This window comes from Pectinophora gossypiella, chromosome Z, assembly GCF_024362695.1.
Source record: "Pectinophora gossypiella chromosome Z, ilPecGoss1.1, whole genome shotgun sequence".
NCBI classification, from domain to species: domain Eukaryota; kingdom Metazoa; phylum Arthropoda; class Insecta; order Lepidoptera; family Gelechiidae; genus Pectinophora; species Pectinophora gossypiella.
Window position 1 is genome coordinate 1184347 of NC_065433.1, and position 18432 is coordinate 1202778.

Genomic DNA, 18432 nt, shown 5'->3' on the forward strand with positions numbered 1-18432 from the left:
CTCGTAACATACCTTAGGAGCAACAAGGACGGCGAATACGATCTCCCCGTTGCAATACTAGATGTCACTGAATCAAAAATAGAACTCGGTATTGAAATGTTTTTTTTCATAGGTAGTTTTAAGTTAGATCTAAGTTTAGCGTACCCTGCACGAAAAAAATATTTTTGGAAGCCCTAGTGGCTTATAAAATGGAAAATAAACAAAATTATTACCATGGCAATTAACGCTTTGGTAAGTAATAGTTTCTTATACGTCAATGCAATTTAATGCGTTTTTCACTAACACTGTTGACTCGATTATACATAATTATAGATACGAGCACGGAAAGACGGAAATTAACAGTGTTACTACAAAACAAAGACTATAAAAGATAAACTATGTTTAAAATATAATCCGTATACGAAAGAAGTCCCGAAGACCGCGGCGCTACTGTCGCAGATTCTGCATACAATTATTATGACTTGTCAAGTTAGTTTCATTAAAATCCGCCGACTTCTTTCGTGACGCGAAATACTATTTAAAACCTAGTTTATTTTTAGTTTGTGTTTTGTAGTAACACTGATAGGTTTTAAAATATAATGTGATTCAATATAAAATTTATTTGAATTTGGAATTCGTAGTTTACAACGCAAGATATTGAACTAAGCTAGCCAGTATCAGAAAGTGGAAAATATTATGCTTTAATATTAAATGAAGTAGGTACTTAATTTGAATTTGGAATTTTAGTAAAGTCAAGATATCGAAGTGCAAAACTGGCCAGTATTGTTATTTTGGAGACGAGTTTACGTTACTCGTAGAGTTTGTCTTTATTTTATATTTCGAATTTCACGCCATAGAGTAAATATGTTTCTTTTATTTTAAACGCCCATGTGAATATAAGATAGTGACTTGATTCGATAACATTATCTAAATTCGAACATTATCTTATTAGGCCAGAACCTTGTCGTTAAAAGCTTTATGTATGCGATTTGTTCAACATAATGTATATTCCCTAAAACACCGAGATTTTCTTTGGCACTTTTATATATGTAAAAAGTCACGCTCGTAATCGCCAATGGAGTGAGCAGAGAGAGAGAAGACAACTTGCAGCTACTTTTATGTGATCAGCCCGTAATGACTTTGTCGATTTTAACGACATTTCAAAGAAATTAAGCAACCGAACGCAATGTACCTATGTTTTATTCGCTTGTAGTCTAGCATGGAACGCAGTGAACATTGGTGTATTTACTACGCCTTGGCTCACAATAACACAATGAGTTCAGACGTCACTTTGTGGGTAGGTAATTATTTTTCGTTTCTCATATGGCTTCTTATGAGATAGTTTATCGATCACTTAGGCGATTCTAACACGACGCGGATTTAGAGGCAAAGGAACGCGTGGAGAAGCGGTGAGGATATTATACAACTCACTTATTTAAGGACCACGCACTTGTCAGTGTAGCATTCTCTATGCTACTTTTTTAGGGATAAATAGGGCAGTGGTTTCCCTCTTGCCTTCCGGGCCGCAGTACTCTGTCTGCTGCGAGTAGGATTGCGCCCAGAGTAGTCTATTTCAAAACCGACTCCTGTTCTCCGCCTCTGAACAGTACTGACAGTTACTGCTGCCGTCTGTCGGGCTCCGGGTTTACTGCGACTCCATTACCATTGCGACGTCCATTCCATCCTGCAGTGCTGTACCGATGGCTCCCATCTCCGCCTCTGCACCCGTATCCCTGAGCAAGGGTTCTATATTCTTCTTCTTCTATCGTGTGGGTTGTGAGGTGGAGTACTAACCTCATCAACCCTGCTGTCAGGGTTACTATTGAGCCGCCAAAGGCCCCTGACATGACTCGTATAACAACTACGTACTTACATCAGTAAGTAGTAACCGGGACCAACGGCTTAACGTGCCTTCCGAAGCACGGATCGTCTTACTTTCGGACAATCAGGTGATCAGCCTGTAATGTCCTTACCAAAGTAGGGGCCACAAAGTATTATTTTTTTGTGATATTTATGTCCCCATCGGGAATCGAACCCAGGACCTCCGGATCGTGAGCCCAGCGCTCAACTACTGGACCACGGAGGCCCGTAGGTCTGGATGCTCACAACTCAGCCACCGTCTCACTCCTATGTAAAGCCGCCATTGCTAGCCGTTTGATGACGTAAGTGTATCGCCAACATTCCAAGGTCGTAATTTTTATTATTGAAATTTAATTATATTTAAAAAGAAACTATTAATTATTAATATAAAAAGAAACGCTTTCGGCGCTACTTCTATGAGCATTGAACTTCAAGATTTAATATAGAACCCAACACGTGCCAGTGAACGTCTGAATCACACAATTTCTAATAAATGCGGCCTAATTAGAGCTAGGACAACGAACACAGGTCCTTGCACTGCTTTATTTGAACCCTAGTAGATAGGTATATTTTGTCAGTATAGGACACAACACAAACCCCAAAACACACCCTCCAACAAACACAGCCTTCGCAGTCTAGTGGTTCGAGCGTTAGGCTCACGATCCGAAGGTTTTGGGTTCAAATCCCGATGGAGACATATCACAATACCCGACACCAAACAATTCAGAACCCCTATATCAACCCCGCCGGCGTGGTCGACGATTTACCTCATTCAGCGCTTATCGCTAACGACTCCCTAGGGTCGATTAATTCTTTCAAATATTCTTCCTCTCAGACAATGCCCTGAGCCGAGGTTCGCGCCCAACTGGGCACACTCAGGCCTGTTGTCTTAAATTTTGTACTGGGTGAGAGCCCTCAAGGCTCCCCGTTTGTCCGGTCAAGTAGTTAATGCCATCTGCGGCAAATCTACAATAAGTCACGTCAAAAAAAACATATCACAAAAGCACTTTATAGTCCCTAGTTTGGTTAATATCCATCATTTTTTTGACTATTTATATTTATTGTACCTACCTAAGTTATTACGAGTACTAGAAGAACTTATTAAGTGTTTTAATTTGTGATGTTTGAGGTTCATAACATAACTTACACGTGGAGTAGATGTCGCAGGCAGGTTGTATAATCCGCTGTATTATATTACGGCTAGACATTTTTTAAAACAGGGCCGTTTTGTACTGCGGCGGGTGAACTGTTCATTTGCTGAAATATCATGCGAAAACCTTGAGTACCTGCTTGAGTGGTCTGAGCGTTCGGCTCACGATCCGGAGGTCCCAGGTTCAAATCCCGGTGGGGACATATCACGAAAATCACTTTGTGATTCCTAGTTAGGTTAGGACATTACAGGCTGATCACCTGATTATCCGACAGTAAGATGCTTCGGAAGGCATGTTGAGCCGTTAGTCCCGGTTACTACATACCAACGCAAGTTAGTACCAGTTGTTACATGAGCCAAAAGCCCCTGCCTTTGGTTTAATAGTAACCCTGATACCAGGGTTGATGGGGTTAGTAATCCACCTCACAACCTACACGATAGAAGAAGATGCGAAAAACTTGAGTTGGAATGGGTTATTTTCTTGTCAAAAAGTACTATAAAATTAATCATAGCATAATGTAAGCACACGATTAAAATCCCAATTGGAAAAACTAAAATGACAAGATCTAGAAATACAGGGTGTTAGGGACATCGTAACGAAAAAAAAAATGGAACGCCTATTTGATTGTACTAAAAACGATGGTGGGTGTTTTTCTTGTCGCAAATGTTTAATTAAGATTTTGAATTTTTACTGTGCCGCAATGTAAGTCGAACAACGCGGCACACAAACGTTAAACCTACGCACGGCTACGTTACGCGTGCGTGCGTGATACGATGTTGTATCTAGGTAGGAGTTTTCATTCTCTTGTATTTAGATGCTTAGTGGTGCAACGCTTAAAAATGTTGAGTTTGTTGAAGTAGAACACCTACTGCCACGATTTTTCACGCACGGTACCTACCTACCAGTTATTAAAACGTTCCTAACTTATTAACAATAAAAACCCTACTCTTGCCTTACCTTAATTGTTATTCCTTCGGATGAAGTACCTAGGTAGGTACCCTAGAACATGTCACGTCACGTAGGTATGCAACATCGCGTTTCCTCCGCGATAGGTAGGTATCACACGCACTCACAAACACAACACCTTGCTCTTTAATAAACATCAACAATCTTCCATACTTTTGTGCAGTAAATGGTCTATGATCTATCATCATAGTCGACACTACTCATTTACTGAATAAAACAAACACAAAACACTCACAAACACGAAAAAAATATCCTCGAAAAACATCACGCGATTCGGGTCAAGCTTAGTATTGGACTGAGCGGAAGCGCGCGGCGGCGTTAGCGCAAAGCATCAAAGGCGCGCCGACGACGCGCCGGCCGCGGCCGAGTCGAGCCGACGACTAGACAGAGAGAGAGAAGTATGTTTATGGTGCAAGTGACAGAGAAAGAAATAGTATCTGTTCGTATGCCTACTTTATTGGCGAGCGTTGCCCTTGACCCGTGCGCCGGCTATTCACCTGCGCATAGCTGAAGTTGTAGATACGTTATTATTATTATTGATGACATTGATAAAATTTAATAATTAGTAATTTTTATTTGTTTATTTTAAATGTGCGTTCTATGCAGCTTAAAACACAATATGGGACTGAAAAAAATCTAATTTTTTTATGAATTTTGCGACAGGAAACTTCACTTGATACCTATCAACTCAAAGAAATACCTAGTATCTGTTCGTAATGCCTACTTTATTGGCGCGCGTTGCCCTTGATCCGTGAGGCTATTCACGTCCGAGTATCCATCAAGACAGATCAAACAAGCCCTAACTCGGAGGTCTTGCGTCCCAGGATCCTTTAATTATGTCTTAGAACCTTCTTGGCCTATGTGGTCCAGTGGTTGAGCGATGGGATGCGGAGGGTCCGGGTTCGTATTCCGGTGGGGACATATCACAAAAATCTGTTTAAAAGGCCTTTGGTTGGGACGTTACAGGCTGATCACCTGATTGTCCGAAAATAAAATGATCCGTGCTTCGGAAGGTACGTTAAGTCGTTGCTCCCGTCTACTAGGTACTTATGTAAGCACGTAGCCGTTACATGAATATTGTACACAGAACAGGATAGGTTTAATTAGTTCTTTACTGATGATTTAACAATGAGATTTAAAACACGAATAACTTAGTATGTACTTAGTACTTCGGTACCAACATGTAACAAGAAAAATAAGATCACTCCTCTTGGACAATTTTTTTCTTTGAACATGCCGACATTGCCTACGCGGCGGAGTTGCCGAACTATCGATAGGTAGATTATCAATTGTTGAACTTGAAAATTGTCTAAACTATCGAAAGTAGTGATAGTACATTTAGATCGATACTAGCGATAGTACCGATAGGTCTTGCTTTGTAACAATAATGGGTATTGATCTAAAAGATCTATCGATAGGTACCTACTATTGGTTTTTTTTTAACTAGGTATCGATAGGCAACACTCTGGCGGTGTCCTCCCAATTCTAGACGCGATCTCGCTCGATTTTTGTGTAGCGAGGTTTTGCGTAGGTTAGGTACTTACATACTAAGTTGGTGGATGGTTGACATAGTAGATAACTAATTACCTAACCTGTGGTGGTTGTGTTAGTTGGTTGTTAGTTATTCTAATGACAACAAAGAATACAATTATTTACTGTTTCAACTGTTTTAGGTAGATAATGGCCCCGATTCCTATGAGTAAATGAATGAATAACCCGGTCGAATCAAAAAGGTATCTCGCTGGTATGCAAACCGTTTCACGTGTGCTGTCAACTTAATTCTGTCGGTTGTTTTAGATTTCTGCTTAAAATTGACGCATAAAAATTTAATGCCTGTTGATTATCCGTCCATTTAAGAATAAGAATAAAATAAATTTATAATTTACGATAGACAGAGAAAGAAATAGGATCGGTTCGTAGTGCCTACTTTGTAGGCCGCGCCGCCGCCGCGCCGCCGGCGCCGCCGGCGTGCGGCGCGGGGCGCGCGGAGCGGGGCGCGCGGTGCGTGTGGCCGTTGACCCGTTCGAGCAGCTGTTGTCTCCATTACATCGAAAATTTTCGATAATTTGTCATTATTGTTTTTTTTATTGAAATTTGGGTTCTATGCAGCTAAAAGCACAATATGGAATTGAAAATAATTAAAAACAAAACTCAAAATTTCATGAATTTTCGAAAATGAATTTTCGGAAAATTCCACCCAGTATACTGGGTGTTAGTGACATCGTAACGAATACTGAGAGGGATGATTCAGACCATGATTCTGAGTTAATATCTAGTGGAATTTTCCGTCGCAAAATTCATGAAATTTTGAGTTTTGTTTTTAATTATTTTCAATTCCATATTGTGCTTTTAGCTGCATAGAACCCAAATTTCAATAAAAAAAACAATAATAACAAATTATCGAAAATTTTCGATGTAATGGAGACAACAGCTGCTCGAACGGGTCAAGGGCCACACGCACCGCGCGCCCCGCTCCGCACGCCCCGCGCCGCGCGCCCCGCGCCGCACGCCGGCGGCGGCGCGGCGGCGGCGCGGCCTACAAAGTAGACACTACGAACCGATCCTATTTCTTTCTCTGTCTATCGTAAATTATAAATTTATTTTATTCTTATTCTTAAATGGACGGATAATCAACAGGCATAAAATTTATGGAATACACGTCAATTTTAAGCAGAAATCTAAAACAACCGACAGAATTAAGTTGACAGCACACGTCAAACGGTTTGCATACCAGCGAGATACCTTTTTGATTCGACCGGGTTATTCATTCATTTACTCATAGGAATCGGGGCCATTATCTACCTAAAACAGTTGAAACAGTAAATAATTGTATTCTTTGTTGTCATTAGAATAACTAACAACCAACTAACACAACCACCACAGATTAGGTAATTAGTTACCTACTATGTCAACCATCCACCAACTTAGTAGTAAGTACCTACGCAAAACCTCGCTACACAAAAATCGAGCGAGATCGCTTCTAGAATTGGGCGGACACTCCGCCAGAGTGTTGCCTATCGATATTCTATCGATACCTAGTAGTACCTATCGATAGATCTTTTAGATCAATATCAATACCCATTATTGTTACAAAGCAAGACCTATCGGTACTATCGCTAGTATCGATCTAAATGTACTATCACTACTTTCGATAGTTTAGACAATTTTCAAGTTCAACAATTGATAATCTACCTATCGATAGTTTGGCAACTCCGCCGCGTAGGCAATGTCGGCATGTTCAAAGAAAAAAATTGTCCGAGAGAAGTGATCTTATTTTTCTTGTTACATGTTGGTACCGAGGTACTAAGTACATACTAAGTTATTCGTGTTTTAAATCTCATTGTTAAATCATCAGTAAAGAACTAATTAAACCTATCCTGTTCTGTGTACAATATTCATGTAACGGCTACGTGCTTACATAAGTACCTAGTAGACGGGAGCAACGACTTAACGTACCTTCCGAAGCACGGATCAGTCCGAAGACAATCAGGTGATCAGCCTGTAACGTCCCAACCAAAGGCCTTATAAACAGATTTTTGTGATATGTCCCCACCGGAATACGAACCCGGACCCTCCGCATCCCATCGCTCAACCACTGGACCACATAGGCCAAGAAGGTTCTAAGACATAATTAAAGGATCCTGGGACGCAAGACCTCCGAGTTAGGGCTTGTTTGATCTGTCTTGATGGATACTCGGACGTGAATAGCCTCACGGATCAAGGGCAACGCGCGCCAATAAAGTAGGCATTACGAACAGATACTAGGTATTTCTTTGAGTTGATAGGTATCAAGTGAAGTTTCCTGTCGCAAAATTCATAAAAAAATTAGATTTTTTCAGTCCCATATTGTGTTTTAAGCTGCATAGAACGCACATTTAAAATAAACAAATAAAAATTACTAATTATTAAATTTTATCAATGTCATCAATAATAATAATAACGTATCTACAACTTCAGCTATGCTCAGGTGAATAGCCGGCGCACGGGTCAAGGGCAACGCTCGCCAATAAAGTAGGCATACGAACAGATACTATTTCTTTCTCTGTCACTTGCACCATAAACATACTTCTCTCTCTCTGTCTAGTCGTCGGCTCGACTCGGCCGCGGCCGGCGCGTCGTCGGCGCGCCTTTGATGCTTTGCGCTAACGCCGCCGCGCGCTTCCGCTCAGTCGAATAATACTAAGCTTGACCCGAATCGCGTGATGTTTTTCGAGGATATTTTTTTCGTGTTTGTGAGTGTTTTGTGTTTGTTTTATTCTGTAAATGAGTAGTGTCGACTATGATGATAGATCATAGACCATTTACTGCACAAAAGTATGGAAGATTGTTGATGTTTATTAAAGAGCAAGGTGTTGTGTTTGTGAGTGCGTGTGATACCTACCTACCGCGGAGGAAACGCGATGTTGCATACCTACGTGACGTGATATGTTCTAGGGTACCTACCTAGGTACTTTATCCGAAGGAATAACAATTAAGGTAAGGCAAGAGTAGGGTTTTTATTGTTAATAAGTTAGGAACGTTTTAATAACTGGTAGGTAGGTACCGTGCGTGAAAAATCGTGGCAGTAGGTGTTCTACTTCAACAAACTCAACATTTTTAAACGTTGCACCACTAAGCATCTAAATACAAGAGAATGAAAACTCCTACCTAGATACAACATCGTATCACGCACGCACGCGTAACGTAGCCGTGCGTAGGTTTAACGTCTGTGTGCCGCGTTGTTCGAATTACATTGCGGCACAGTAAAAATTGAAAATCTTAATTAAACATTTGCGACAAGAAAAACACCCACCATTGTTTTTAGTACAATAAAATAGGCGTTCCATTTTTTTTTTCGTTACGATGTCCCTAACACCCTGTATGAAACTCTTACTAAGGTCAAAATATCATATTTAAGCATCACACTATTCGGAAGAATTCCAGAGAAATACAGGGTGTTAGTGACATCGTAACGAAAACTTTGAAGGATGATTCAGGCCATGATTCTGAGTTGATATCAAGTGGAATTTTCCGTCGCAAAAGTATGGAACGGAAAATAATTTAAATAAGCTCTAAAATTTTCATGACTTCTCCGACAGGAAATTCCACTTGATATCGACTCAGAATCATGGTCTGAATCATCCCCTTCAGTATTCGTTACAGTGTCACTAACACCCATACCTACTTGTATGGCTACTGTATGTACTTGTATGGGGTGTAACTGTGTAAGTGACATCGTAACGAATACTGAAAGGGATGATTCAGCTGATTATTCTGAGTTAATATCAAGTGGGATTTTCCATCGCAAAAGTATAGAATTGAAAATAATTAAAAAAAAACTAAAAAAATAACATGAATTTTGCGACGGAAAATTCCACTTGATATTAACTCAGAATCATGGTCTGAATCATCCCTCTGAGTGTTCGTTACGATGTCACTAACACCCTGTATACCTATTTTCTTGTTTGGTACTTTTTAGAGCGTGATTTTTCAGTATATTAAAATTCCACTAGGTAACCTTGATGATCATTGATAATTGCATGCACCACTTTGGCAGGTTTCAGGGACCATCAGGGGTCTGTTAACCGCCAGTTAAGAACCACTATTCTAGGCAGCGTTGCCAGACGTCCCGATTTTGGCGGGACGTACCGATTTTTAAATCAAAATTTAATGTCCCGCGCGGGACAGACAAGTGTGGCCTGCAAATTTTGATTGTGACTTCCGTTTGTTTTATTCAGAAGATGATAAGACTTAACTATTTAACGATAGGGTAGAATAGGGTAAATCTGATTAAAAATATCATATTTTTATTAAAATACATTTTCCATGGATATTTTTACTATCTATTGTCACGTACAAACGTAATTTGAACTCAAATTAAAAGATAATTATTTAAAAAAATATATTATATACGTTTTTTTTACTACGTCCCGCTTTCGACGAAAGAATCCCGCTTTTTTCACTCAAAAAGTTCCAAAATCCCGACATGGCAAAAAAAATCTGGCAACGCTGATTCTGGGTCTCCGTTCCTTACTAGATCCGAACCCCTGCATCAGCTTGCTTGAGCAACTTTCCGTTAAGTGAAGTTATTTTATAAACGATTCTCAAAAACAATTGCTTCGTCCGCTGGGAACTTGATCAACTTTAATGTATTTTAGAAATTGCTTTAAGATTGACTTCCTGTAGAGCTTCGCCGGTAATGCTTCCGCAATCACCAAGGAAATAAGTGCCTATTACTTACATTACGAGTATAAACATTTTTTAAATATAAACTTAAACATAAATTTAAAAGTATGAAACGATTGATGAATCTGGAGGAAGCAAGAGAAGTATGTCAGGATCGAAGCAAACGAAATTCCATAGTCTCTGCTTACCCCGGTGGGAAATAGGCGTGAGTTTATGTATGTATAATATACATACATAACCATAGTTTCTTACTTTTTATTAGACATATTCTAGTCGGTTATATTATAACATAAAATAACAAAACATAAAATAAAAAAAAAAACATGAGGTTAAAAAATCGAATAAATTTATTTTGACTATGCTGTTATAACTTTTTTAACAAATGAATAATATTTATTTACACCATAATAGACAAAAGAGTAATATTAAAAAAGAAGTACATTATTTCAGTTTGTATTTCGAACAAAAATCTTGTTTCATGACTATTTTTTGATGTTTAATTTAGATTTCGATTTTTTATTTTGGTGTTTTGTTATTTTAGTTTTAATATTTTATGAATATGGGTAGCTTAAGATATTTTATTAATTGTTATTTTATTATATAGGCAGTAGTTAACGTACTGTAACTTGTACCGTCCGCGCTTTCATTGTGTATGCTTGAAAAAGGTGTTGGTGATATTTGGTGATACTTACTATTTTTATGCACTGTAATCTGCAATGTACCTAACCTGAATTGATGCAATAAACGTTTATTATTATTATTATTATTTATTATTTTTAATTTAGATTTTTTAGTTTTCATTAACACAGTTGCCTCGGCGATTAAAGACGGCGATACGGCTTACCACCTATCGCGTTGGTCTAATAGAAAGCTCGGTGAGGCCTGAGTAATTAGTTCATCTTGCGAAGGATGTGCCTCAGACTAACCTGATTGGGATATAATCGTGATCATTAGTTAACTGTCTAGAGCGCGATTTTTCCGTAGCCGGGTTCTAGATTTTTTTCATGTAGTTTGTACAAACTTGTAAAGACAAGTACTTATACCTTCTGTAGAAAACCAATAATATTTCTAACAGATTTTCAAGATAGACAAAGGCAGTGCTTTGGCCCGCGGCTTTGTTCTAGAAAACTGTTTTGCATCTTACGGAAGCTGGATTTGAATATCAAATAGACACGTCTACGTTACGATCTAGACGTCTGAGATTTTCTCAGAAAATCCCGAATTTTATTATCAACAACTCACAAAGAGAAAATTTACTCGAATTTCGCAGGACAGGAGGAAGATCCAGTGGTATAATGGTTAACACACTCGTCCCAGCTCGACAAGAGATGCGGGTTCAAGTCCCAACCCTGTTAGATTTTTTCGAAAATTTTCTCTTTTTGAGTTTCCCTAAGCACAAGTAAATGCTATAAAAACAAAAATCTTTTATCCACAACAAAAAAGAAGGTCCTAGGCCCTAAAGATTTGACAGGTCCGGTTTTTTACAGAAGCGACTGCCTGTCTGACCTTCCAACCCACGAAGGGAATACCAGCTCAATACAGGTTAGGTCACATACCTCCAAAAATGTATTTCTCGGGAAAGTGAGTTTCCTCACGATGTTTTTCTTCACTGCTGAGCACGTGATAAAAATTTATTCAAACATGAATTCGAAAACAAATTCGACAATCATTGTTTTAGGCCTGGTTTCGAAACTGCGACCTCAAAGTGAGAGCAAGCGTTCTACCAACTGGGCTACCACGGGACTTGAGTAGTAGTATAAGTAATGTTAAAAAAGATAAGACTAAAACTGAATAGAAAATAGTGGTATATAACAGATGAAATCAATGTTTCCATTTCCTTGTGGCTCTCCCTGGTCTGTGACTGCTACGGGCGTATGTTTACGTATGTCAATTGTTTCTCCAGGAATGGGCGTGGACCCTGGCCGCTCAGGAACGGGAAACCAGGGCGAAGACCGACCATGGTGGTGAGCTGCAGATCATGCTGCCCAGCCCCGTAGACCGCACCAACTCCGGAGACGTGTGCCTCCTGGCTGAAAGCCCTTACAGGATCCTCAGGGTAAGTCTAGTTACATACTAAAATATAAATAGCCTTTTATTATTATTAGCTTTTCAAAGGAGAAATGCTAAGTCTTTTGAGCACTTTACCTCGGTGTGATGCCTTGGAGGAGATTTTCTATTTGTAAAGAATTGTTCTGTGTTTTTGGATTTTAATAAATAACAGCCTATAGGTACTGTAGCAGTTATTAGATTCAATTAACCCAGTCGTCAAGGTTACGTGCCCTTGCTTCAAGATCGGGAAAATCGACGCTATTACACTCGCTAGACATCGTGGTTACCATGGTTACGCCCACCAATTTGCTATTAGACTTGAATGCGTTTTCCAACTGAATGCGTTTTGTAACTAAATGTATTAGTGTGTCGTAGGTTTTACCTAAATATTTTTTTATGATTATTACCTTCACGGTGAACTCCGCGCACAGTGAGGGCACATGAGCAGACCGTCAGGGGCCTTTGGCGACTCAATAGTAACTCTGACACCAGGGTAGATGGGATTGGTATTCCACCTCATAACCCACACGCTAAGAGAAAGAAGTACTCGGATTTTTCGGTTTTTCCAGATCACGGAAGGAAATGGTCTTGAACACACCTTATTAAACAAATAAATATTAGGAGTCGTGCTTTAGAGTATATGAGATTAATAGTTCCTTCGATATCTCGGATACGTGCCTCATCCGCGACTAGCGAGCCATTGCCAGCTCAAATACGAGTTAATACAGTCAACAGTTGAATACTCTCTTCGCTAAGTTGTTTCCTGTTTAATTTTCATTTTAAGAGCTTAGTCACACATGTCTATTCTACTTTATAATGCTTTGAGGGACTAGAGAGTTGGTCATAGAATAAAGAATAGAACAGTAACTCTCTACGGCGCACCAATACTTATCTGGAGTCGGCTTCACCTCAGAGCACCCTCAGGCCTGTTGTCTTAAACTCATCCGGCCAAGTAGTTAATGCCATTTGCGGCAAATCTACAATAAGTCACGTCAAAAAAAAAAAAATTGTCTTAAACTTTGTACCGGGTGAGAGCCTTCAGCGCTCCCCATTTTTCCGGCCAAGTAGCTAATCCCATTTGCGGCTACTAATCTACAATAAGTCACGTCAAAAAAGAAAACACCTCAGAGGGGTGTATACTACCTGCAGAGGCAGCACTAACATGTGATAAAATTATCGATCGATCCAATAAATTTTGTCGAAATCGATAAGTTTGTTTTTTTCCCTAACATGCGCACCGCGTGATTTAGTTTTTATTTTGACAGAAATTAATTTATTTTTTATTTATTATTTGACAGAAATTTATTTTGTTCTTTTTTTTGATGGACTAATGTTATGGGCGATAGGCTGATCCCTTATCACCATAAGGTTCATCATATCCATCTTTGGACTTCGTATCAACAGTGGCTGCAAGTTGTCTTTGATTACTTGTGGCTCTGCCCACCCCATTAGGGATTACGGGCGTGAGTTTATGTATGTATGTATGTTTGACAGAACAACATGACTTACTGTAAACGTACGTTTATTGACATCTTAAAAAACAAAATAACTTACAATCTGTCAAATCATAATAATAAAAAACAGAAAATACCTTACCTAAACATTGTAGCTGTAGCAGGGATGTGCTTAGTCAAACAGCTCCTCCCCCCCTCGCCTCACCCGGCGCAAAGGTCCCTATGATACTCACCCTTTCATCATGCATAACTCAGCTTTTGCATCCTGCATAACTTACTTGAGTTCACATATTAGCACCCGTCCGAAGGACGTAATATACGACCCCGACGACCCGATTACTCTAGCCATAGAGGCAGCCAATCAGCTCGCGACTCCAAACACTTCAGAACCCCGATACCGACCCCGCCGGCGTGGTCGACGATTTCCCTCATTCAGCGCTTATCGCTATCGACCCACTAGGGTCGATTAATCCTTTCAATATTCTTCCTCTCAGACGACGCCCTGAGCCGAGGTTCGCGCCCAACTGGGCACCCTCAGGCCTGTTGTTTTAAACGTTGTACCGGGTGAGAGCCTTCAGCGCTCCCCATTTGTCCGGCCAAGTAGTTAATGCCATCTGCGGCAAATCTACAACAAGTCACGTCAAAAAAAAACCAATCGACAAAACGACATAATTATATCTTCAGAATCGATAAAATGACCGTGACAAAATTTTGTCACGTTGCGTATGTTTAGCCCTACTGATCTGATCTCGTACGTTTTAATCTAAATGGCCCAAGGAGCAAGGAAAGCGTGCGCACTCTGTCTCCCTCGCACTTATGCATTAGGCAGTATACGGGAAGAATGTCATTTTTGTATGAGGTGTCCGTGGTGTGCTTTGGTGTCAGTCAAAATTCGACCGTTCGAACCGATCACCCATCAACCGTTTGACCTCATCAACATTATACAACATCTTTGATCAGCTATAACTTCTAAAACACGCTTAATTTAACAACTTTTTTATTCGTTTTCCATGCAACTCAGATTTGAGTCTTAAAACGAAATAGCGTCGGTTCAATTCGAAAGTATTTTATAGCAACTCATAAAGCAGTGGTAGCTGCTGTAAAAATACCTACAGGGTTACCATTTTCACCGTACCTATACATACTCATACGCATACCCTTGATTCTAAGCAGCCACAAGTAAACGGCCTCTGCGGTTCAGTGGTTGCGCGTTGGGCTCACGATTTCGAATCCCGGTGGGGATAATATATATATTTTTACCTTTGATGGGTTTGCTCTTGGTCCCAGACTAGCCGGAAGGCATTGACAAAGCGGAGCGAGCTCGCCCAGAAGGCGCCTGTAACACTCTGGCCTTAAAGCACCCGGGTTATATCACAATAATAACTTTGTGGTCCTTAGTTTAGTTAGGGCATTGCAGTCTAATCACCCGATTGTTCGAAAGTAAAATGACCCATACCGCGGAGGGCACGATTAGCAGTCGGTCTAGGCTAGGAATTAGTTAATTAAGTATGTAGTCGTTACATCAGCCATGGTCTTTGGCGGCTCAATAGTAACCCTGACCAGGGCTGATGATGTCGGTCATTGAGATCGGACCCACATGAGAGAAGAAGACCAAAATTACAGTTACGGTATCACTAAAACCCTGTATAGGATGCTTTGAAAGGTAGTGTACCTCTTAACTACCAAAAAAATGTTTTTGTATATAGAGATTTTTGAATTAATATAATGGACAACTCTGACAGATGGTAACCCTACGTGGCCATTTTAAATAGCATCTTATCATGATTAAGATAAAGTTCGTGATAGGGAAACTTGAATGTCGTCGTCTTATAGTGAAAACCACGTAAGACCAGTAATGATGATGATGATAAATGGAGAATGTTGGGAGATTTGCTGGTGCATACCAGCGCCCTCCTGTCAGTGTCATCCAAGCGCCATGAGATTCTCGGCGACGTATTAACTAGCCCCGTGGACTAGATTATATTACAGGCATAGAATAAGGAATAATACTACGGTAAAGGTATTATTCCTTATTATATTATGGTAAAAAATGCGGTGTGGTGTATGGTGTTGAAATGTGGTATTGGAGGAGGATAGAAAGAATAAGTTGGACTGAAAGAGTTACTAATGAGGAAGTGCTAGTAAGAGTAGTAAGGGAAAACAGGCAAATATTGAGAGTTATTGAAGACAGAAGAGGCAAGATGATTGGACACTTAATAAGACACGACGAATTTAGTAAAAACAGCATAGAAGGGAACCTACAAGAAAAGAGATGAAGGGGAAGACCAAGAAGAGGTTACATGGAACAGATTAAAGAGAAGGCGAGCGTCGTGTCTTGTAAGGAGGTGAAGGAATTGGTCTTTGATGGACAAGAATGGAGAATGCTACACTGACAAGAGCGTGACTCTTAAATTAGTGATGTGATGATATGGTAAAGGCGCGGGCCCACCTTCGCGTATGCTGTGCACCAACATGCGGCGCATTTTAGCTGCGTTTATTAATTTGTTTGACAATGGTGCTAATTCCTGTAAACACCATCTAATTTTATTTTAAGTTATACCTGTCATTTTCTTATCCGTCGAAAAGGAAAGGGACTGGTAATCGACAGGCATAAAATTTATGGAATACACGTCAATTTTAAGCAGAAATCTGAAACAACCGTCTAAAAATTTTACATCGACCAATAACCCGACAGAATTAAGTAGACAGCACGTCAAACTATTTTATTCGCCCGGGTTATTCATTCGTTTTAAAATTAACTTTAAATTAACTTCATCCGTTTCTTTCCTTTTCGGAAGATAAGACTGTGACGGGTATAACTTAAAATAAAATTAGGTGTCTGCAAGAATCGTGGCTAATGTGGGTCTACGTTTCCATTGGCGTACACGAAGATCCACGCACGACTATCTACAGCGTGGCACAGCGCATGCAGAAGCAAACACACGTGTCACTGCAATCCACGGACACTGGCTTCATTGCAGGAGGCGTTAACATAGATATGGGCCATATTTGTATACTCCCATGGAAAGGTCCACGTCGACAGCATTGAGCTATGTAACCGCCTATTCGAGCAAGCCACTCATGTATCAATTACGTCAATTCATGCGTAGCCTATCCGTGCGTAGCAGTGGACACAACCACATACATTTTCTTACAAAGAGATGCTTGATACACCGATACCGACTCCGCCGGCGTGGTCGACGATTTATGACCCACTAGGGTAATAAATAATTCTTTCAAATATTTTTTCCTCTTAGACGACGCCCTGAGCCGAGGTTTGCGCCCAACTGAGCACCCTCAGGCCTGTTGTCTTAAACTTTGTACCGGGTGAGAGCCTCCAGCGCTCCCCATTTGTCCGGCCAAGCGTTAATGCCATCTGCGGCAAATCTACAATAAGTCACGTAAAAAAAAAGATGCTAAATACATGTGCGTAGGCTCTCCGTGCATCGCGGTGGGCCCGCGCCTTTATTTCATGTTTTGCAACTATACAGCAAAAACTTACTAAATTTCACACAATGTTGATTAGTTAATGGACGGAAACACTTCAGATAACTTTATCGATTTACATTACGTTATAATCAGTGTCTGTGTCATACTAAAATGATGAAACGAATTGAAATGAATATCCTACTAATGAAATACCGTTCAAAAATGAGGTTTGTGAAAATACATAAACTCACGCCTATTTCCCACCGGGGTAAGCAGAGAAGGGGTCAGCAGGTTTATGAAAATAGTAAATAAATCTTCTTCACTCGTGTGAGTTGAGCACATGCGTTTCGGAGGTATGTGAACTAACCTATATTGGGCTGGTTTTAACATCGCAGGTTGGAAGGTCAGACAGGCAGTCGCTTCTGTAAAAAACCGGACCTGTCAAATCTTCAAGTTAGGTAAGCTGTAAAATCACCTCAGGATTCGAATAACTATTTAACTAAGTCTATATACATAATTATGTATCATTATGTATATCACTTTAAAGGCGAAGGTAATCAGAAACACAAATAAAAAATGCATTATGTAAACGACTTTTAGCCAACTCAGATTCGGCGCCGGAGTCAAATTTCTTTATACTATACACCTAGCAAATCTTGGTATCAAACCATGGAAAATTACGAGTCAACAAAACCAGTAACCAAATGGTAGTGTAAGTCCAGTTAATATAATAATAATAACGGCCTCTGTGGTCTAGTGGTTGAGCGTTAGGCTCACGCTCCGGAAGTCCCGGGTTCGAATCCCGGTTGGGACATATCACAAAATTCACTTTGTGATCCCTAGTTTGGTTAGGTCATAACTGATCACTTGATTGTCCGAAAGTAAGATGATCCGTGCTTCGGAAGGCACGTTAAGCCGTTGGTCCCTACTTACTGATGTAAGTGAGTAGTCGTTACGTGAGCCATGTCAGGGGCCTTTGGCGGCTCAATAATAATCCTGACACTAGGATAGATGAGGTTGGTAATTCACCTCACAACCCACACGATAGGAGAAGACTAAAAACATTAAAATAAATTCTACATCTAAACCCGTATTAGCCCTGTTAGGAGAACTCACGACGCACATCTTATTGTCACGGGTTTGATACTCGGTTCAGACTTGAGCCAGAATCCGAATTTGTGAGTTTGAATTCATGTTTGGATTATAGATAATTGATATCACGTGGTTTTTAAGATTTGTGCCCGGTTAATTAATTAGAGGAGCTCGGTGACGCAGAAGAGCTCGGAGGCGCAGCGGTAAACGCGCTCGGTCTGCGATTGTTGAAGTTAAGCAACTTTCGCAAAGGCCGGTCATAGGATGGGTGACCACAAAAAAAAAGA